This window comes from Pholcus phalangioides, unplaced genomic scaffold, assembly GCF_987345545.1.
Source record: "Pholcus phalangioides strain wild (caught in Gottingen) unplaced genomic scaffold, Ppha-v1.0 ptg000003l_1, whole genome shotgun sequence".
In the NCBI taxonomy this organism is placed as follows: domain Eukaryota; kingdom Metazoa; phylum Arthropoda; class Arachnida; order Araneae; family Pholcidae; genus Pholcus; species Pholcus phalangioides.
Genome location: NW_028301596.1, coordinates 34,899,956 through 34,924,808, shown reverse-complemented (window position 1 = coordinate 34,924,808; position 24,853 = coordinate 34,899,956). Strand labels below are relative to the sequence as shown.

The window sequence follows — 24,853 nt, the reverse complement described above, 5'->3', positions numbered from 1 at the left end:
ATCCCAAAGGCCTATTTCCAGTTAGAAAAAGTATCCAAATAACGTGTAGTATTCAGATATGTCATTCATGTTTCAAGGGGTTGCATAGTTACTAAAATGAAAAGTTAACTTTTTATATAGTTCCGTGTGTATGTGTGCCCAAAAACCCAATTAGAAAGCTGGTGCCCGTCTCTCCTGATGCCAACAAAAGCAAATTTCCACGTTTCTAAGTGCAATATTCACAGAGATATTTGAATTTGAAAAACTGAGAAAATTTGGGGAAAAAACAGAGTTAAAAAGAGATAAAACGGTTTTTCATCATGTAGAGCTGTTTTTCCCCCAACTTTCTTCCGTTTTTCGAATTCAAATATTTTAGTGAATATTGCACTTAAAAACCGTGGATTTTTTTTTTATTTGCATCAGGAGAGACAGGACAACAACTTTGTAATTGGGTTCTCGGGCACACGGGACTGTATAAAAAGTTATTTTTTTAATTTTAATACTTATACAACCCCTCACAACATGAATGACATATCTGAGTACTATACTTTTTCTAATTGGAAGTATGGGGTGGGGGACTTTCAAGTATTACGTCAGCACATTTTTAGCCATTTTTGACCTAGCTTCGCCACCCCCCCCCCCCGTCAGAATATTTCATATCTCCAAAGAAATGTAGTTGATGACGTAAGCACCCTTCAAACCCCCCCCCCCCTCGATACTGACGTGGTACTTGAATGATCCCTGTGCCTCTAGGATCAACGGTAAATGCCATAGGCCCTGTATAATTGCCAGAATAAATAAAAATGAATTTTTTTACATTCTCTAGCTTTTTTTAATGACCGATTTCTTTGAGAGCCTCTGAAGCAGTCAATTCGTTTACTGGTTTAAGCAGACAAGCGTTTATCTTCATACAGCCATCCCTCGGTTATGTGTCGACCTATGGATAAGCTGATGTGGATAAGATAGGATGGATAAGCTGACGTAATTATAATTCTCGAAGGACATTTCGTAATACGAACTTGTAAACCTATTAGTTTAGGTCTTGGGATCTGTTTCTCGTTTTCCCTGACAAGTGCCAAGAGCTTTTACGATTTTTCCTCTTGACTGAGGCAAGGGATCCCAAGGGAAGAAAGACCTTGTTTCCGGTGGGGGCCCTATGCTCCTTCTTATTCGGGGTCAAAGTTTTTTTTCGTTCCCCACATGTGAGAGAAAAATGTTTGGCAAAAAACGTTTTGGCGGGAAAAAATCAGGTGCATTTCCAGATTATGTAAAAATGTATGTAAAAAATTACTTACGAAATTTCTTTTTTGAAATCGAATTTATTCCTTTTGGCATAGGAAAATATTATATGGGTAAATTTTCATGAATATATAAAATTTTCAAAAGAGTACTGAAATTCAATGCAAAATTTTTCTGAGTTATATTTTGATAGGTATTAAAACCTTTTCCTGTTCATTAATACTAATTCGTATTAAATGAATTAAATCAGAGTGTCTTATAACGAGTAATTGTATCACGCTCGCTTTTCAAAATAAAAAATAATGATAAAATACCTATATATACAGTATATATGTTACTGCCAAAGCCTGAAGTTGGCCAATTCGAGAACTGGCCGTCGAAATTGATCCGACTAATGTCCGAATTTCCGGGTTTTGCTGGGCTTTGGCAGGCCCTACATGTCGGTTCCTATATATATATACAATCGAATCCCGTTATAATGAACTCCAAAAGACCGGAGAAATCACTTCGTTATAAAGGAATTCTAGGTTTTTGCATTATTCCTATATAAACTTATCTGGGGGATTAGAAAAGTGTTCGTTAAAACGAGATTTTTTTTTCCTATAACTATTTGTAACGGTATTTGTTAAAACGGGATTCGACTATAGATCACTAAAATATCGATATTCAGATTCGTTTGACCGTTAGGCTGACGCTATGACTAATATGACTAATTAAAAAGGACCATAATTATTACAAAAAAAAATATGTCAACGTGGTGATGACCCTAGGGATCGATATATAGGGATACATACATAAGGATCCATATATAGGGGCCGGCCAAAGTCCTATGAAAGCACTAATTTCGGACATTCCCGCCCGACCAGTTCGCGAACTGGCCAACTTTGAGCTCTTTGGCAGTAACATATACATATATCTATTCTTTAAATTTCGAATATAATGAACGTTATGAAACAACAAATGTTATGTATCAGAATGAATGTTACTATTCTTATATCTCATCTACAATTTTTTAGAACTTATTTTAGATTCAATTTTCTGTTACTCCACTTACAAGGCCTGTATGAAGCCTTTTCCTCCCTGTTCCCAGCTATTTTTTATTGTTCACTAAAATCCAGGTTTTTGTTTTTTGTTCCTCCATCGCAACATTATTTAAATGTATATTATCTGGTTATTTTATTCATTTTTTTGTTTGCACATGAATAGACGTGTGTATGTAGATGAATAGATTAAAATTTCAGTATTAGATATCGTATTATTAGTGATCAATATATATACCCTTGACGAGTGTATCAACGGGTTCTGGGGGAGGGGGGGGGGTTCAGCCTTAGCATTGAGTCAATGAGAGCCCAAATCAGTGTGGGCTTTTATTAATACTGAATTTTTTATTTTTCAATTGACTATTTAAATTTTTTTCATTATTTATAATTAAACTCAAAGACTACTGCGAAATTTTTTTTTATATAGTTGGAAAATAGGTCCGGACACCCAATGCAGGGGTCCCGAAGTGTTTTGAACCTGTGGGTGCTCGTCTTCAGCTTTATGTAAGAAATTTTGATTTCTGAATCATTTCTGAAGGGTGCTCGGACCCGTGTTAAAAATTACCGTGGGTGCTGCAGTACCCACAGCACCTTCGGCTCGGCTCCGATGCCACTACCTCGATATAATCAAGACAGTCCCCGTGGAAGGTCCATGTGTTATTATTGGGAACTATAGTTTCACTCCTGTTATATACTTAGAATAGGGAAGAAAACGCAGAAATAACTCTAGCTCCAACATGATAAATGCAAGTTGTTTAATCTAAGTGAAAGAGCAAATATATAAAAGATTAATAACTGCGCCAAAACTTTCAGCAATCAATAGCTGTCGATTTCTTCTGAAAACTGCACTCAACGTGTGCCGTCACCTGCGTGAAATGTCAGTTTTTATAATATTTGCCTTTTCAATTTGATATACAGTATTTAAAAATTTCAAACTCATATATTTTTCGTAGATACAAATAATTGTTTTTAACCGATTCGTTTTTTTCCCGATATTATTCCGGAAATTTCCTATGGTCATTTTTGTTTAAAATATATATATATTTATACAACCCATTGCGTGCCGAAATAATCAACAAAAGAAGAAAAAAAAAATCAATTTCACTGACCTTGCCGGAGATGCGGAAAGTGATCAAGACACGTTACGTAAAGACAAACATCCATTAATTATCGTTGCACAATTTTCTCGGAGGTAAAAGTCACAAAATGAAGTCACGCGGCCTGGAGGAAGATCATGATCGGGATTCACCTGTATAAACACCTGATGATGATGCTGACACACACACACACACACTGAAGTTTAACCTGCTCGAGAATCTTTGTCCGACTCGAACCAATAACTCTAATCCAATCGCGGATCAATTCTCAAACCGGTAGAAATCCAGAAAAAAGACTGCATTTTTCCATGCAGGTGGGAATATTTTGCAATGATTTTTCTCGCAGAAACTGGGTAAAAGGCAAGAAGAAGCTTACTTTCTTCTAGATTTGGTAGCATAAGAAAAATAACAGCAGGCCTCTCCTCGATGTTTTCTTCTTTGTGTGGGCCCGACATCAGAAGACAGGTAGCCAATGAGATCACGCGGAAGAGAACACAATAAAAGAACTTATTTTTTTCTTCTCAAGAGGGAACGGATACAAGATACGGTTTGGAAAATCCCTCAAACAGGTGTATTTATCATACACGTGAAAGTGGAATGTCATAAATACGAAGGGGAAACATTTAAAAATTGCGTTTTGTTTGAATAATTTCGATATAACGAATGATATCATAGCTGCTGACGATTCATTTGATGGATTGCACAGTGATATTTATACACGCTTTTTTTTTGTTACTAATCATTATAAATTCACAGAAATACTTTCAATTTTTTTTTCCAATTAAATATTTTTATATTTTTGATTTAATTTTTTTGAAATTTTGATTTAATTTTTTTTATTGCACAAACAGCACAATAGACAAAATAGACAATAAATTATAAACGAACACTTTTCGGCCCAAAGGGATAACCTTCCATGGGTCGTACAAAATTTCACGGCAACATGCAAAGGCATATTCTACAATAGCTGCAGGCAAGTCACACCAAACATATTGCTTTCATATGCTATACTAGAGTCTGATGTGTTTGTTACATAAGATACATTACAGATATATTTTCCTACACCATATACATATTTTTCTCTAAAAATTACAAATACCTTAACCATAGAATGAAACGAACCACCCGATATCTCTTATTTCCAGTATAAACATGTTGTGATTCAATTTTTTTAGATTTTTAATTATTATTTTTTGCATTTTTAATCATTGTTTACATTGTTACTTGAATTTAATTTAATCCTTTATCTATCGACGGTACTTCAAAGTACAAGGTTAGATAACTTGTTTTATGCATTAATTGTTTGAAGAACAGTGTTTTTTATGTTTTTGTCTTTAAAATATGTATGTAACTGAAATGATCTAATAAATGATTTAAATGATAATTATTTATTATCATTATTACATTTATATTTTTTCACTAATTACCATTTTCTCTCTTATTCTATTTTTCATAATGTAGTAGATAAAGGGGTTTATATTTTATCAATAAAAAATTAATGTCCCCATTTTACAAAACTCTCTTTCAAGTTATTATAAGGAACCCATTTTTTTATTTTTTAAGAATGTAATAAACGATTTTTCAAATATTTTTAAAGATACTTTCAAAAATAAAATAAATTTCTATCAATTAAGTCATAATAAAAAATTCTTGGCTAATTAAGACTTCATTTCTTATATAAAAACTATACAATCAGACTGTAAACTCATTAGCTTAAAGGCTAATTAATACGATATGAAGCCATCGGAATCAGAACAATTTCCCAGGGAGGTCATATTAGCAATGGATTAAGAAGATCCGAGTATGTAATTCGAAATACTTTTGTCTACGTTATTGAAAAACAGTTCGCAACCGGATTATCTGATCATTATCGTACCTTTATTAAATGTTATTATGATCGAAATAATAGGCGATACATCTGCTAATAGGTATTTGTTTGTTGCCGTTGTTTTAAAAAAAAACCACTTCCGCCGTAATTGTTACGAGGCTAAAAAACCCACGTGAGACTTGAAAAGAAAACGAAAATTGTTGTTCCCACGTAACGATTATAAAGACTAATTTCCATCTCCATTATTCTTTTTCTCTACTTTATCTTTTATTCTTATTTATTTATATAATAGAACTTTGTGCTTGTGTGAGTTTTTTTTCCCACCCTGTCAGGAAACAATGGAAGAATCCCAAGACTCTCGATCTCTTTCGGCCATATTTTTTTGCCACAATCAGGAAGTGAAACGAAATCGTTATAAAGACTGACTACTATATACAACGATCATCACGCATAATCATCAAGCGTCATCCCCGACCCCGTAAAAGTTTGTAATAATTCGCGTATGTGCATTCCTTAATATCAGATTTCGCCCCTGCTTGGACTGGTTTCGAACCCACATCATATATAATTGCACCTTTTCTTGAAAAAAAAAAAAAGAGAACGTTAGTATGGCAATTTAATAACCGGTTGTTTTATTGTGAGTCTTTTTTTTCGGGTCAGACATGAGAATAAAATGGAATCGAGGGAGAGAGTTGCTGTTATCTCATGCATGGGCATTCAAAAAAGAATATTTTTCAATTATCAGAATCCTGTTGGTTGCATAATATATATCTTTTATATAATGAGGATTTAAAAGAGATTCTTTTTTAGGTTGAGAGTGTTGTGGTCAAGGCGTGAAAAATGGTTTCGTGTATGTCTAATGGGGTTTGACCATAGCTGTAAAGACGTTTAATGTCCATAAAAAAATAATAGGAAAATTTTGAGGGGGGAATGTTTTTTGGGGTTTCGTAATGTAATAATAGTTTTTATGTACTACTTATAAATTTACGGATCGTGACGATATGAGATTTCGAGAGAACAACAAACATTACGAAATTTTTTTATGTGTGTGTGTATGTTGAAAGCAAGCAAGCACGTAAATGTTTTTGTTCAAGGTTTACCGATGAAATTGTAAATTTTTTACGTAATTTAATGGAATGCATATTCCAAATGAATGTGATTCGAAATGCATATATGAAATAGGAAAAGTTTTATGTTATTTAATGGAATGAATATTCGTATTTATTTTTCTTAAACATGGTGTTTTTAATTAAATCATTCAAAATTACGAGAAAAATACCAAGTACAGTTGAATCCCATTTTAACGAATACCATTATAGCAAAAATCTTGTTCTAACGAACACTTTTCTAATCTCCTAGATAAGTTTACATAGGAATAATGCAAAAATCTGGAATTCCTTTATAACAAAATTTTTTTGTTATAACGAAGTGATTTCTCTGGTCTTTTGGAGTTCGTTATAATGGGATTTGACTGTATTACTTCTTTAAATTTTTCTGAGACTAATTTTTATGCAAAATTGTATCAAAATGATTGTCTATAAACAGAATTACATGATACTGGAAAGGTAACCTGCCGTCAGAATTAAATTTTCCTGACACTACTTTTTATGCTAAAAAACAACTAGACACATTTCCGCTCATTTTTTTCTATGCCACTCTTTTCTTGTGTTACTATTCTCTTACGTAGTTCCGATTTTTGGTGATTTTTTTACAGGGATCTAAACGCTATCGCAATTTGTTGTTGAAAATATTAGGTAAGAATTTTGGGATAATAAATAATAACCTTTATCATACAGACAAAATTAGCTCTTATTTTTAAAATATAAAGGAAGTTCAAAGAGTTCAAAAGCGTTACAATGGTTAATTATGAAAATCTCATACCCCCATAACATATGCTTGCGATATTCAATTCTCATTATGAAAGAAATTAATCACCTTTAATGAAATAAAACTTCTGCATGATAAGTTTATTTGCTAGTATCTCTATAATTTTTGGAGCTCCAAATTTATACGATACATACATATATATTTTTTGAATTTTGTTTCTAATCCCCTAATGCGTGTGATACAAAGGCGAATATTTAAATTTCTTCTTCGTAATTAATTTATATAGAGTTTTTAAAGGGTATTTCAACCATATTTATTTTTATATCTGATCCGATGCTTGTAGTGACGACATAAAACGTAATGAAAACTTAACGATTTAATATACGAAAGAAACATAACGAGAAGGATGACACGTGTATACAAATCGGTGGTATAATTCCAACTGACATTTTTTCTTTTTGTTACAATCACCAGGAGCGTGAGGAGGGTGCGCCATCTATACAGATAAGAACGCACTACAGCACTCCCCCTCCAGTCGAAGACGAAACATTTAAGAGAAGAAAATTTGAATAATAATCATACAAATAATAAAAAAAATTGCAATATATATATATACCATACATAATTACGAATCATATAGCTAATTTCGAAGGGTCAATACAAAATCGCACTCTTCGGCCAGACCTGGAAATATACTGATTTTTGAACGTGTCACATAAATTATTATTCAACATAAAACATGGCTTAAGGCGATCTATGGATACATTTTTATGATTGCCATTAATGTTCAACATAAAATACTTATCAGTTCTTGAAATAACTTCAAATGGTCCTTTGTATGGTTGTTGTAGAGGTTTGCGTACACAGTCTTGTCGGACGAATACTGATGGAGAAGTTAGCAAGTCTGTCGAGACGAAGGGCTTAGACGAATTGTGATGAGAGGTTGGTACTGGTCTCACACGGGAGAAATGGTCTCTCAGTCTCTGCAAGAAGTCATATCGAGGTAGGATGTCTCGCTCATCCGAGTGCCGGAAGAGTTCACCAGGAAGGCGTAGGGCTGTGCCGTATACCAACTCAGCGGTTGATACTTGGAGGTCTTCTTTGATGCTGGAACGTAACCCCAACAGGACTGTAGGTAGAACCTCTGTCCAGTGCTCGTTACCTTTGAGGACACACATCAGAGAGGCTTTGAGATCGCGGTGGAATCTCTCAACCTGGCCGTTACACTTTGGATTGTAGGCAGTGGTGCGGGATTTTTCGATGCCGCACAGCCGTGCAAGAGAGCGAAATAGATCACTCTCAAACTGACGACCTTGATCTGTGGTCAACTTTTCAGGAACGCCAAACCGACACACCCAGGTAGAAAAGAATGTCTCAGCTGTAGTTTCAGCGGTTTGGTTAGACATTGGTACCGCTTCGGGCCACCGTGTGTACCGATCAACGCATGTCAAGAGATACGTGTATCCTTTAGAGGAAGGCAAGGGTCCGACAATGTCCAGATGAACGTGTGCAAAACGAGAATCAGGAACCTGGAAAGAGCCTAAAGGAGACTTGGTATGTTTGATAACCTTCGACTTCTGGCAAGCGATGCAAGTACGACACCAATCTTTGCAGTCTCTCGCAATCGATTTCCAAATAAATCGTTTGCGTACCATAACTAGAGTGGCTTTTATTCCAGGATGGGACAGATTATGCACAGAGTCGAACGCTAGACGTCGCATTGAAACGGGTACATACGGGCGTATATCGTCAGTAGACACATCGCAGTAGATATTAACACCGGAGATATCGAAGCGTTTTAGCTGAAGCCCAGTTTCACTTTGAAGCAAGGTATGCAATTCATCATCATCTGCCTGCGCCCGTGCCAATTCTGCATAATCGATTGTACAAGGAGTGTGGATTTCACAAATTCTTGAGAAAGCATCAGCTATGACGTTACTATCCCCAGGCAAATATCGTAAATCTGTCGAAAACTGACTAATATATTCAAGATGTCTAAGTTGCCGGGGAGAACATTTATCGTTACGTTGTTTGAAGGCATACGTGAGAGGACGATGATCACTGAAAATTATGAAGTTGCGTCCCTCCAAAATGTGCTTGAAATGCTTAACAGCTGAATATATTGCTAAGAGCTCTCTGTCATATGTACTGTACTTTTTTTCAGTCGAACTGAGCTTGCGTGAAAAAAATGACAATGGTTGGGTTTTGTTTCCTATTTGCTGTAGAAGGACTGCACCCAATGAAGTGTCGGAAGCATCGGCAGTCAAAAACAATTTTGCATTCGGAACAGGATGGGCCAGAAGTGCGGCGTTGGCAATTGATTGCTTGCATGACAAAAAAGCAGATTTGGCCTCCTCAGACCAAACTATTTCAGTTTTATCTTTTTTTATCTTGCTTTTTGCTAATTCATGCAAAGGAGCTTGCACCCTGGCGGCATCTTTAAGGAATCTGTGATAGAAATTTACAATTGCCAAAAAACGCTTCAATTCAGTCACTGTTGATGGCAATGGATAATCGAGCAATGTTTGTACTCGATCTGGTAAAGGTGCAATCCCATCGGGAGAAACAAGAAAACCCAGAAAATTAATTTGACGTTGACCGAATACACATTTAGATGGATTGATCACGATACCAAAGTCATTTAGTCTTTGAAAAACACGTTTTAAGTCAGCTTCATGAGATTTTTCGTCAATGGAAGCGATTAACAAATCATCGAGATATGCGTAACAACAATCTAAGTCACGAAATGCTTCGTCAATAAAACGCTGAAACGTTTGAGCTGCATTTTTCAGCCCGAAGCACATATAAACATATTCGTATAGCCCAATGGGCGTAATTATGGCGGTTTTGGGAATGTGTTTAGGATTGATTGGTATTTGGTGATATGCTTTTATTAAATCGATTTTTGAAAAAATCTTTTTACCACTCAAGTTGATGGAAAAATCCTGTATATTTGGAAGCGGGTATCTATCTGGGATGGTTATTGCATTGAGTCCGCGGAAGTCCCCACAAATTCTCCATTCGTTGCTTTTTTTGGGTACAAGATGGATGGGACTTGACCAAGGGCTTTTTGAGGGCCGAATTATACCTTGTTGCAACAGTTCATTGAATTGTTTTTTAACAGCTGCAAGTTTTTCAGAAGACAATCTTCTAGCTTTTGCGAAAACCGGTGGTCCCGTAGTTTCGATGAAGTGCATGACAGAGTGTTTCTTTGGAACTGCATTTAGAACTGAGCTGGTAAGCTGAGGAAATTTGGCTAATATGCGGTGGTATGGAGAATCACCAGAGATCGGCGTTAAACCAAAAGAGCCGTTTTGGGATTCTAAACCATTCACTGATAGCGATGTTTCATTATCGATCAAACGAGAATTTTTAACATCTATAAGCAAACCAAATCTTTCCAAAAAGTCGGCTCCAATAATGGGATGTGAAACATCTGCCACAGTGAAAACGAAAGGAAAGTCCCTCCTTAGTCCAAGATTCAGAACTAGATTTTTGTTGCCAAACGTTTGGATTTCGGATCCATTTGCAGCATACAGTGAGAGTTTGTGAGGTTTTGTCAAGTTAGTCAGGCGTTTCGGAAAACAACTGATTGATGCGCCAGTGTCAATTAGAAATCGGAAACCCGTATTAACGTCGATGACAAATAGGCGACTATGGAGAAGGCTTTCGTCAGCTGTCGCCGAAACAGACGAGCCCACTAGTTTTCCTGAAACTGACATGGAGGAATACATTTATGAGCTTTTTCTCCAAACTGGTCATGGTACCAGCAAAGCCTTCCGTTTTTCAAAGCATCGCCGAATTTATTTCGGCTACGAGATTGAGATCGTTTGCGATAACCGCGAGATGGTCTAGGAGATCGCGAAAGCCTTTCAAACGATTGCCGTAGCGAAGCAATTTCGTTTTTCAAATCATCAATCTCTGAAGTGTGAGACACAGCTGAAGTATTAGATGACACATTAGAAACCTCACATATTTTGTCGGCTATTTTCGCTAACCCAATTAACGGTTCACTAGAAGCTTGTAATATTTGTTGGGAGTGCAAAGGTAATCTCTGCATCCAGAGATTTCTCAAAATGTCACTTTCCATTTTACCCTCAGCTAACGTTTGCATTTCGTGCAAAAGCTGGGACGGGCGTTTGTCGCCTAGTTGAAGCTCCTGGAGTAACATTCGCAATTTGGAAGATTCTGATTGTTGAAACTGCTCCAGCACGCGAGTTTTGAGAGTCTCGTACATGTGCTGTTGGGGAGGATTGCGAACGATATTAGAAACATAGTTCAAAACTTTGCAATCAAGAGCTCCTACAACGGCGTGAAATTTAGTTTCATCGGCGGTTATGCCTGCCGTTTTGAATTGTGACTCAATTTGAAGAAACCAAATCTCTGGATTTGCTTCCCAGAACGGAGGGGCTCGAAAGGCAACACGTGAAACTTCAGCTGATGCAATAGGTTGAGCCATGACAAATGCAAGTAACCTTGACCGGCAAATCGAGAGTAGAAAGTTTATTCCTCACCTTGAATTTCCAGGAACGTCTCTATATTGGGTAGAAACGAGTAGGCTTGGCTTGAAAAAAAAAATATATAGTATATCCAAAAGACTAGGAGATTAGAAAAGTTTCATCTTTGAAGAGCGTACGAACGGAAAGCACAAGGCGCGAAAACGAAATTTAAACGATGGAGAAATTAACTTCAATGTCCAAAATCAGATGCGTCCTATAGGTCACCAGTGATCCGATGCTTGTAGTGACGACATAAAACGTAATGAAAACTTAACGATTTAATATACGAAAGAAACATAACGAGAAGGATGACACGTGTATACAAATCGGTGGTATAATTCCAACTGACATTTTTTCTTTTTGTTACAATCACCAGGAGCGTGAGGAGGGTGCGCCATCTATACAGATAAGAACGCACTACATATCTATGAGAATAATAATATAAGCATGTATTCATTTTATTTTAAAATCCATATTATGAGCTTTAAAATGAAAAAGAAAAAAACCTTTCTGCAGCTAAAATAAATGGTTTGGGCCGGCATTATCCCCATAAAAGGTTTAGAAAAATTCTTTTATAAAACTTGAAAAAGGCAACCAATAGGCTCATTGGTTTTTTTTCAAGTTTTGCGAAATATCTTTCGTCAAACTTTTATAGTGTAATCTCGGAATCGTCGTATCCAATTTGAAAGATTTTCATTGCTTTTATGTAAAATTATACATGTAAATCAAAAAACTTTCTTTTTGTATGTTATAAGTATTTATAAGTTTTGCGAAATAAATAACTTGTGTGCGTGAGTATGTGTGAGATTTGTTTTTTTTTTTTAAATTTCTATACAAAAATATGATAATTAACTATTTCTACCACTCATAATTCGTTCAGGTTCCATAGTAAACAATTCAGAAAACTAACATTACAAGGCATACACGAGTCTCATAATTTCAGAATTTATTACGGTTTTTTTTTGCCTTATAAACCAAACAAAGTAACCTCAGTGATTTGAGACCATATGCTAGGATCAGTGACTTCTATATGACCAAAGTGAGATCGTTTACCACTTCATCTATTACCATAAGGAAGTTGGAAAGCGCGAGAGAAAACTAGCCCCTGCTGTTCTATATTACACTAGTAATGACATAACTAACTCTATAGCTTGGACAGAGACAAGAAAATTCTTTCAACTTGGTCCTTATAATCAATTATATTGCAGGAGGATATGGTGGAAGAAAGAAAAAAAAAAGCAACTCTACAAAGAATCTTGGTTTTTTAGGATTTTTTTTTTCCTTTTTGGTGTTTTAGCACGAGTTGCTGCAATAACTCCCACAGGATGTTGATCTGAGGACATGAATGATGGAGATTCTGTGGGTGTAATTCCTTTCTCTACTTCCTTTCAGTAAGATCGACCTTTAAGAAAGGATGTGATATACATTAGAAGACATTCATTTTCTAGGTCAGTGAGTTAAAGGCCAATAAAAATGTGAACGTCTTCATTATTTCCGAAAATAGAATAAAAGTGAGTTTTTTTAAGGACATTGATATCTAATTCGATGAATTTTTACTTCATTTTAATAAATAATTTTAATTACCATATTTTTCACATTTTCATACATTTCGGTAATGGTAATTTTCTATTTGCAAGCAGTTCAATGATTTTCTACGTGTTTTTAAAGAATACTCTCATCCGTAAGATTTAAAAAAAACTACTGCCCCAAAAATTTCTGAATTTCTTCAGAAAAGTTTAGTCGATATGTAGAATAGACCTCGGACTTTGATATCTGACCATTCGTTAGAATTGAATTTTTAAAGTTTAAAAAAATATATAAATTTCAAAAATCTAAAAGACGCATATCGACTGATCTTTTCTGCAAAAATTCAGAATTTTTGGGGCAGTAATTTTCTTTAAATCTTACGGATGAGTTCCAAAATGCAATCTGAGAAAATCGCGTTCAAAGTGTTTTTTTATAGCATACGTTTACACTATAATTCAGTGAATCAGTGATTTCTTTAATTATGAAAGAACAAATTAACCGATTGACACGAAATTTTTAGTATTTTATTTGCAATCGAATGAAATATTTTTTCAAGTCATTTTTGAAAATTCACCTTCAAGATTCGTGAGACCCTCCTTAATGTGAATAATCAAAGAAGAGACAGATGCCCTCAAGAAATCGTATCAAGAAGTGAAGTTCTCAAATTATTAATTTACTCATCATCGTATGGTATGTGCATAATGATTATCAATGAATATAAAAAAAAAACTTGAATACTCGTTTTAACTTAATATAAAAACTAAAAATTATAATTCAACTAAGTAATACATCTATTGAGACCGTCTTTCGCTGTTCTTTTTTGGAATTATTACTGCACTTCAACTTTTTATGTATTTAATACCTATCCATATTATATAATCGATTCATCAAAAATCAGCTAAAAATTCGTTAATATTTCATAAAATAAGTGAATGTATAGGAGAAAAAATATGACATAATTTTTCAGTATTAAAAGTGGGACTTCAACAAAACTTATCTTCCTAGATCTGAGGAAAAAAAAAGTCGTAAAATGGTCCATAGGTCATACTTGGTAAAAAAAAAAAAAGGGTCAACGAATCAGCACTCTATTATGTGACTTCTTATAATAACCACATCATAATTTGTTCTTCTCTTATCACATGAGATTCAATCTCCTTTTTAAGGACCAGGAAGGTAAATAAACAAACGCACAGCAAATCCTGTTAAACAAAGCCGAGCCTCGGCACAGCCTCTATAGCCCAACTGCCTTGAAGGTAAATTATTACAGCCCCATCTTCGTCACATTGTCTTTTGTTCGGACGTTTGTAGATGAGAGAAATATGTATATGAACGTATATAGAATAAAAACTTTTTTGAAAGCATATATAAGCACTTTATTACAGTTTTTTTTTTATATTCAAAACTCCATTCTGATGGTAATGTACTTCTTACTAATGATTTATGGTCAGAGTGCTTTGTTGTCGAAGGAAAAAGAATCAAAAGGAAGGACGTTTACCATCCATATTTTTTGACGTTCGATTCAATAAAGTCCGTCTTTTTTCTCGCTAAAAATCCGAATGACACATCTTAGACGTTATACAAGGAGAGGAAGAAGCCAACAATCTTGAACTGAATTATACGCAATAATTGGCTATTTTCCAACCGGCAAGTGAATAACATGATAAAAGACCATCGATGTTAGTGAACCTTCGTTATTCTATATCTATTGAGAGAAATGGCCATTTCCCGTTTGGTTCGTGTTCGTTAAGATTGAATATAATCCTTTTTCTATATTAAATGTTTTTCTTCCTTCGAGTACATGTATTGTATTTGAGGGAGTATCATGGAATACTGAACAAATATAATGATATTCAGTTCTTTTGCAATGAGATTCGATAAGGATGGATTCATTTCGTTCACAATGAGAACTGGATACATCAAACGTACGATATCGCATTGTGGGAGCTTCGCATAGAATATTGTTGACCATTCGAACGCCTTTGAACTGTTTGAGATCCAGTGTTTTTTTTATCTGTTCACAATGGGAGCTAATTGTGACCGCATAATTAATGTTATTAGTTAACAACCCCGAATTCTTGCTGGATAGATTTTTGCCAACAAATGATGGTTTGGATGACGTTTTGATCTCTGTAAAAAAATCACCAAAATTGGAACTTCATTAGGAAAGAGAGGGAAAAATGAGCGGAATATTGCAATTGTTCTTTGCATAAAAATTAATTCAAGAAAAATTAAGGCTGACGTCACCCATATTTTCAGTATCATGCAATTATTCTCATGGGGGAATCACCGTGATATAACTTTGCATGAAAAAATTTATATAAGAAAAATTTAAGGAGGATGTGTGTGTTAGAGCCTCATTTTCAATATGAGGTAATTATTCTCATAGAGATTGGATTCTCGTTGGGCAATTTGTCTATTGTGGCCCGTGTATTTGTATGAGAATTACTGTGATATAATTTTCCATTAAAATATTAGTATTAGGAAAATTTAAGAATGACGTCACCCCTTATTTTAAATACGATGCAATTATTATCATGAAGAATCATTGCGATGTATAATTTTTCATAAAAATAAGTATAAGGAAAAAAAATGAGGACGTTAACTTTTCATTTTCAACATTATGTAATTTTTCCTCATGGAGAATCATTTTTACAGTTTTGGGTAGAAATTAGTACAATGATATCTCGGCTAATGAAGATAACGATTCGTTCCGGAATTACGTTCGTTAGCCGAAACGCGATTTTTCATAGGTTTCCATATAAAATAATTTAATTCGTTCCAGGTACTACTACTACTTAAGCGTTAATGCACCTCGTACAAATTCTTCTACGAAATTTCTAATGAATTGGTACATGACAGAATGTGCGTGTTGTAAGTAATGCTTGCTATGTGTAGTGCTGCCATCTGCCATCGTTTTTTACAACTATGAGTGAAGTATAATGATTGAATAATTGTACGTTGTAGGCCTGTTGCTCTCTGTGGCAAGACTTTTTAACGGGGGAGATCGGCTCGCATTCGCGCCTTGAAGTTGGGAACCACAGAAAACTAACTTCAGCTGACCACCACTGGCGCGTTCCAGGTTACGCTCTTGGTGGGGGGGGGGGCGGCTGACAGGGCTTTTTTTTTTGCCCAGGTGACAATGATATGAACTTGACTTTTTCAGTACAAACCTACACATCATTTATAACAGTGAAATATGTTTGTGATCACACATATATACGTCTCGCTTTTGAAGAAACTGTCTTAGGGGTCATTCAAGTATTACGTCAGCATCGAGGGGAGGAGTTTCCCATTTGCTGACTTTTGATAACAAGGGGGAAAGGGGGGGGGGTTTGGATGATGCTAACGTCATGAACTACCCTTTATAAAAATATAAAATATTCTTAATTGCTATCTTACTCGGAGTGCCAAAAACGAGAAAACCTGTCGCGTTTGTGGGCACCTGAACTAAGATTCTCCCTATTGACAAGTTGTCTACAGAGCTACTTTACTGATCTCTAAATGTTTCACGGATCCAAGTGATCTGGAAATGTGTCCGGGTCGCTTAAGTGCTCTGGAACTGTGTCGCGTAATAGCTAACCGTAATTATGTTATCCGTAATTATGCCGCGGATCACTTAAGTAATGTGGGAATGTGTCGCGCGTAACTTGAGTGATGTAGAGCCGCTTCAGTGCTCTAAAACTGTGCCATACGTCACTCAAGGGATCTCTAAGTGTGCCACGGATTACTTAAGTGTTCTGGAACTGTGACGCGGGTCACTTAAGTGATCTGTGAATGTGTCACGGGCCTACTTGAGTGATCTGAAAATGTGCCAGGGACCTCTTAAATGCTCTGGAACTGTGCTATGGATCACCTAAGCGATCTGTAAAAATGTGCCGCTTAGTTCATTTTTATAAAATTAGGTTTGAGGTGGCGTGCAACATCCAGGGCCACATTTGGTCCGCGGACCAAGGGTTTACCATATATGGCTCAGAGGGTGCGTCGCAATGAATTTCTTAGAAAGAATTCTTAGCCTTCGATAGCATATAACATATAAAGGTATTTTCTTTCGAAATTCTAATTCTTTCAAAATTTTTTTTTTACATTAAGAAAATAAATTTTTGATCGTCTGGCGTGTGGGCATGCCCCCCCCCCCCCGCCGCGTATGTCTCTGATCCCACCAATACATGTTAGGAGGTAAGGGGCATAGATGACGAAATTTTGCTGGCGGGGGGTCAAAAATGGCTAAAAGTTTGCTGACGTAATACTTGAACGGCCTCCACCACCGGAGAAAAATTCCGGCGTATAAGCCGCATCCGGTATGTTTTCTCGCAATGGCACCACTTGGAGTGGAATTATATAACTATCCGAACTCTTTACTTAAAATAAAGGACTAATTGTGTGTAAGTTATCATTACTAAATCACTGTTAAGAAAACTTTTTGATCTTTCTTTTCTTTCAGCAAATTATGAATGTTAATGCTCCAGCCAGAGTGGACACGGTTAAGACGTGTTTAAAGTTTATCAAACAAAAAAAAAATAATTTGATATTTTGAAATTTGTTATTCTGAATTTCGTGCTAAAAAAAAAAAAAACTTTTCTAGTTTTTTTCCCCCTGCTAACTAAATACTAGACTGAATATTTTACCAATAGACGGCAGCACATTAGTTTTAAATTTTTATGATGGAAAGATTTTTGAGGGAAATTACGCTCGTTGAGATCACCATCACCGTGATTGCGCAAGAAAATCTGCTACTGCTACTTCCATAACACCTACAGTAGATTTTTGAAATTAACCATGTGACTTGTGTGTCTAAGTCCGGTATTACACTATAAAACTTTGATAAAAATTCTTTTATAAAACTTGAAGAATGTAACCAATAAACACATCTGTTACATTCGAGCGAACTTAACTGATCCGCCTATTGGTTGCATTTTTCAAATTTTATAAACGAACTTTTATAAAACTTTTATAGTGTAATCCCGGCCTAAGGAGGTTTTGTGTTTGTGTGTTTAAAATACGTTTATAAATTGTTTTTGTCGAATCAGAAATAATTTTTTCTTTACATTCTTTGATGTGAGTACTTTACATTTAAAACATGCAATTATGAATGGGAATGTTTAATTCTTTCATATAGGTGGATGAATGATTATTATTTATCATCATCATTATCATCATGAAACAATGATTATAGTCTTTCATTGTGTTTGGACTTTCACTACCAGCTATTGACATATCAAAATTTTTGTTTGCGGAACGTCACGCATTCATTCAGTGGTTCAATCGTTGGAGCATTACAATACACAAAACATAATAATTATCTTTCATATGCTATCATGCACGTGAAATTGGGTCTCTCTCTCTCGTAAAGCAAACAGAACCTCTGGTCTTCACTTAATGATCTCGTCGGGCGATAGGTTCGGCGGGTCACCCACGACTTTATGGATATTGGATATAACGTGTTTGTTAAAGAGAATGACCTCTGATATTTCTCAGATATCTTTCGAGCATAGAATCAGAACGCAGTCAAATACTCCAATCACGTGTTTCAAAAACGCATTGGTGTGGATGAACTAGAATGCTTAGTGAAAGGAAAAGACCAATGAATATAATTGCGATATTCTGATCTATGGGTACAGTGTGTATCATAAGTCACTGGATACCCTAAAAATGCTATGAAAGTACTACGATTGGCGTATTTGAAAGCACGAGTGATTTGTCTGAAGATTATTCTCGCAAACGACAATTTTTGGCTGTGAGGAATAAATTATTTAACGTTTTTGTCGATAGAGAGAACGTTTGTCACAGTGAAACCGCAGAATTCCGTAGACAACTTCATTCATTTGCATTTACGCTAATGTTTAATTCCTTGAGCGGCGGACATATAGAACAGCTATTACTCTGATATAGTGCTTGAAACATTTCCCTGAATGGAAATAAGCGTGATTCGGAATGGAATTATGTGGATTGATTTCATGAAGCTACCTCTATCGGCAAAAAAAATTAACTAATTAATTTTTTTTCTTTCCCCATTTGTGAGAACATTTTTTCGCAGACCACATTATAACAGAGCAATATTTTTCCAACTTTTACAAGTTTTGGAATTATTCACATGCTTATGAACACTTTGTAAATATAATTTCTTAGGGAAGAATGATTCCAATATTTTCTTACTGGTCACAGTGACGCGTTAAAATGAATATAATATATCCAAGAAAAATTATAGAATTGCATTTCATAAGTATTAAAAAAAATCTATTATATATAGAACACGTCAGATTTCAAAATTTCAGTTTTATTCGTCAATAAGTACCGTGTGTGCCAAAGTAATAGAACGCACCAGTGCATGAGACGTATCTCTTTCTCATGCACACTTTTTCCACTGTTATAATTAAGCATATTTTGCAACAGTGTATTAGGAAGCATTTTCGAACAGCTTGGAAGTATTTTTTAACAGCACTGGTAAATGGTGAAAATGTTTTTAAAAATTCGATTGTTTTATGCAATTTTATTTGTGGTTTAAAAAAAATTTTAAATTATTTATGCTCTGTTTGAAATCAGTTTGATTATTTTATCATTGTATAAAAAAATTCCTTTCCCTCCATTACTGTTCGGTGAAATTGAAAAAAAGAAAAAACAATATTTTTTTCAGGAAGAGCTTGGATTTGTTGATCGTTTCCTTGGAAAAACTTCATTCCAGAAAAGAAATATAAAAAGGAAAGAAAAGACAGGTTTATTTTCCGCAATGACACAGACGCGAATACAGAATATACGAGAGATAAATACCTTACATTCGTATTAATCGTACATTAAACAATTTCACTTCAAATTCAGTAATGTTGCCCTAATGTATACATGCCCAACCCATGACCCGCGGGCCAAAAATGTGGCATTCGAACCCAAATCTAATTCTGTGAAAAAAGAACCTAGCGGCACATTTCCAGATTAGTTCAGTGACTCTCGGTGCCATTCCAAGTCAATTACGTTTCCCGCGGCACATTTCTGTATCACTTGAGTGACCAGTGACACATTTACATATCACTCAAGTGACCTGCGGCCCACTTACAGATCACTCAAGTCACCCTCGGTGCAGTTTTACGTCACTTAAGTGGCCCGTAGCTCATTGCCGGATCACTTGATTCTCCCGCCATATATTTACAGATCACTTTAACTGTGCGGCAAAGTCCCAAGATATCTTAATTAAGTGGCGCGCCAAACGTTTTCAAATCAATGAAGTGTGACCACCGCGTTCCCTTAAAGATTGAGCACCCCTTGCCCTAATGTGAAATTGAGAATTTAAAAAGAAATGCAAATTTTACCCCACAAATATACAATAATTATTATTCTCTCTAATGAGAGGGGGGGGGGGGGAGTAAAGGAATGATCAATGCTTCGATTTGAAAGCTAACGAGGAATATGAAATAGCCGTTTCTCTAAATATACGAGTAAAGCTCGAGCTCATTTGGCCAAACATAAAACTCGTCGGAGGTCAAGCATCTCGAAAAAATATTCGAAATTCTTCCTTATATGCGCGTTCCACGACCGACATTAAATTAGTTCCTGTTCGGATATATCTGTGCATTTTAGAGTTTATTTATTAGTGTATTTAGGTATTCCAGCTTGTTAGTGGAGGTGAACTCCGATTTCTCTCTTTTTACGTTGTTCTCTCTCTCTCTCTGAACGAATGCGTCATGAATGAGGAGGGACGCCCAAATTTAATGCACCTTTTCCTTTTCTTGTAATATTCTTGAAGATTGCTTCTGGCAACAAGAAAACTGTTATGTTTTCTTTTCTAGAGTTTCAGTGAATTAATGGATAATTTTTTTTTTTTCTGTCGCTCTCTATAGCAGATATCCGCTTTGTTGGATACTATTAAGAAACGGGTGCACGTGTTTGTGAGCTCTCTGAAACACGAACAATTTAAGGGTATTAACTGAATTAAGCTCGTAAAAAGAACGCATTTTTTCTTTTCTTTATATATATATATAATGTTTCTATTTTCCGGTATCTAGTTATAACGTTCGGACGGTATTATATAATAGGTTATGGTTCGGACTTGGGTCATCGGCATGGTGAGTCGAGGGATTTGTCTTCCCATTTCGACCACTTAGAGATTAAGGGCTTTGGTTCCGGTAGAACGAAATAAATTATTTTCGTTCTATTTTTTCCTACATTTTTTTTATTGAAATTTTACTACAGTTTATACAAAAGCTAGGTGGGGTCTTATACCTTTTACCGTGGTCAAAAAGCCTAAAAAACTATGCTCTCGTAGAAAAATCACTGAATGTATTATCCAAACTGTGATTTATTTCAATTTTTTAATACTTATTTTCAATTGTAGATGCTATACTATGAAAATACATTGTACTGTATATCTTCAATACTTATTTTTTTACAAATTTTCAAACATTAAGAAAAAAATGCATTATTAACACTTTGCACGCATGATAAAATACCATGACATCAATGTAATTGAAAAAAATATATATATATTGATTCAAAACAAAGGGAACTCTTTCTCTCGAGTTCCGTTCATAAATCTGTCTTGATCTATATAAAATAAATACCGGGTGATTTCAATAGAAACGGCCCAATGGATTTGCTAGTGGATTCATTAGTGAATGCATGTAACAGCTAAACATTGAGATGTTGGAGTTTGAGTCAAATCGAGGAATAATTTTTAGATGGCGAGTCTCATGTAACATGTCAAAACCCTCAAAGAAAGCGAGGATTCGTTCATACAATTGTTCACGAAGTGATTATTATTGATAAAGTAGACCATGTAGACCAGTGTTTCTCAACCGCTCAACCGCCGAGCCCTAACACTAGTCACACTAGGCCGTGAGTGATTCGCAGTTTAATTTTTCCCATTGACTTTTCGCTAGTTGTATGTATGACCGGGCCCTTCACTTACGCAAGATTTGCAGGGCAGCGGGCTTTCAAAGGTTGAGAACCACTGATGTAGACAAAGGTACAGCTGCCATGGTGGTCGAGTGGTCATAGTTACGGACTTGCATCGTGAGATCCCGGGTTCGAACCCCACCGTCTTCACAGTGGTGGTCGGCTGAAGTTGGTTTTCTGTAGTTCCCAACTTCGAGGAGCAAATGCGAGCCGATGTCCCCATAATTAATTCATTTTTTTTCTTAATGATTGAAAATGAACAAAAAAAAAAGTATCAGAGATATCTATTGGCTTGTATATATATGTACATGTGCAGAGATATGTATTGTAAAAACTTGATTTCTTGTATATGTTTACGTTGGAGGAACGCAGGTGTCGAGGTGGGGGCTACTATCGAAGCATAGACTTAAGATATAAATTAGTGTTATTACTCTGTGGATCGAAGTGTTCAAAATTTTCAACGGGATGGATAGGATGGACCAGTATCGTTTAGTAATTGACAGTTCCAGGTTGTGATGTCGCACGAAGTTTTTCACTAATAGGGTTGTGAATAAATGGAGTAGTTTATCTCTGAGGGTCGTGAATTTTAATACAATCGATACGTTTACGAAGAAGTACGATAGACACAGTGGGATAAATCGAGAATCTATCCATACTTAAATAAGACAACCATAATCTTTTTAATGGGCAGTGCATTTTACATTATTAATTATTATTTTTTTCTTCTGTGATATATGCTTTTATATTTGGTATTTTGCTGATATTTGATACCCATATTTTTTATTGGTATAATTTTTCAGCTACCTCATTGGGCAATTTACCTGTTGTGGTCTTTGTGTTTGTAAAATATTGTGTCGACATAGCATAGCATACATATTTGAAAACATGTGTCAAAAATTTGAACTAAATCCATGGTCAAATCATATTTTTAACAATATTTTTTACTAGAACCATAGTTTTTTAAACTTTTTTAGCCATGTTGAAAGGTATGAGTCCCTTAAGACTACGATTTTCCAAATTTTTTTGATTAGCGAAAAAATAGAATGGAATTTAAAACGATGACAAAACATCTCAACTTAAGCAAAGTCTGTCTTGTTTGCGTTGTACGAAAAATGGGATGAAAGCGTTCAAAGATTTTCAGAGGTGTCACAAACTTCGAGTCAGAGGAGGAAGACATGATCGCTATCTGAACGACTGCTATAGCAAAGAGTGATGGTGACCAGAGAAAGAGCAAAAACACTCAATTTTTACTGTAACTAGAGGCCGGAGACAAACAACGTGCCATGTTTTCTATACGTACGCATATCGGTTTGAAGTATGCTCGAATAGTCAAAAGTGCAGATACAGCGAAAAGTGCTCGACGCCACTTCCACCATCACCAGACATCATACTTTTTTTTTTAACAGACCTTAAATATCAGATGCGACACGACGATATTTACGACGTCTAGTTTCACGACGTCTAGACTAATTTTCAGAGTACCGAATGACTGATTGTCAGTCCATTAAAGACAAGAAACAAAAAAAAAAAACAAAAGAGCCGCATTCCCTCTTTAAATGCACTAATTCATATCGAAACGTATTTTGCATGAGTTGAAATATTGAGAAATATCTCTTCTAATGCTCGTTTATTGAAACGTTCTTAGAAACGAGATTTCGATTATGTCGCTGCATCTATAATTATAATTACCCATCATATAAATAATGATTCGGAGAACTCTCAGATCTTATAATAACGTCAAAGTTAATGGATTATGGTCCGCGGTATGTAGAAAATTATTATGCAATGATGTTATAAGTTTCAATCGAAAATCCCAACAGCCTATATCATTGAAATGTAAAATATTCTACCATTATTATTATTAAGCATTTTATATTTTGTTATAATTGAGGTATGTGAATTACACATTCTACATTAATACTATATAAAATCTATTATTATTATCATCATTACAAGTAGTATATTTCATTAGTACGCGCAATAAAGCCAGAAACGAGCTATCTTTCATTTTGGCATGTTTGTTTGCAAGTATAATTGCTAAGCACACAAATGAAATGCAATCTGAAAAATGTGAAAACGTAAATCTAATAAACATTACTTATGCACTGTTTGTGTCGCATTTGAAATGCTATGTCGAATGTTTTCGTTTGTTATGTCAATTTTTCGTGATCACAGCTTCATCTGTGATGGAAAATTTGAACTATTTTTTTTTTAAACTCTACACCATGATAAGAATTTCAGATCAAACCGCACTTTTTTTTAGTTAGTAAATTGCTTTATTAATTTTTAAAATGCGTCATGGACCTTTCACCCGCCCTGTATTTCTCAAGCAATAAGACTGCTACTACCCAGCAGGACCGTCTTAAAAACACTGCTTCAATTCTTCACAAATTGTTTGAAAACACTTTGATTATTTATTGTCTACAGGGAGCAAAAACTACTAAACTGATTCTGACCACGGAATCAGGGGGAAAGAAAGAATCCACCATAAAAAAAAAGACCAAGAAAGTGGTGAGGCTTTGATCAATTCCAGAGATTCCACGTGGTTGTCTTTTTATTTCTTTGTAAATAGTTAAGATTTTTTTTGTTTCAGATGTCATCGACTAAGGGGATAAATTGAGGGTCTCTACAGGGTTAAAGTCTCAGACCAGATGGCATCTTTCTTTTCTTGTCTGTGTTACTGTCTTCATGCTCTCAGACATCTGACATGTCTTTATCATGGAAAGAGAACAGGTTTTTTTTATCCTCTGGTGTCCTTGCGGCATTTTTTTGTGGAGTTCACGGACGTTTATATGTTTTCCTTCGAAATGCAGGTGCTAAAAATTAAACAGTGTTATTAGGTGATACCGATCCAAGTACTCAGTCATTAGTACTTATTGCATTAATCACTGTGCATAAGTTGAAAAATCTTATGAATGTTTTGCTCTCTCTCATATA

The 24,853-nt window shown here is 35.3% G+C and overlaps 1 protein-coding gene across 2 annotated transcripts in view; it reads right to left on the bottom strand.

Annotated features, from left to right (window-relative positions):
- The window catches only part of LOC149088453 (uncharacterized), a 179,564-nt gene that overhangs the window by 115,234 nt on the left and 39,477 nt on the right, over positions 1 to 24,853 (bottom strand). The window contains exon 1 of one of the 2 annotated variants that reach the window (XM_089247549.1): positions 3,368 to 3,753. The exons of the other annotated variant lie outside the window; for it this stretch is intronic. The gene's annotated coding sequence lies outside the window, so the exon portion shown is untranslated. Of the gene's footprint in view, positions 1 to 3,367; positions 3,754 to 24,853 lie in introns of those variants that run through there. 2 annotated transcript variants of the gene reach the window in all.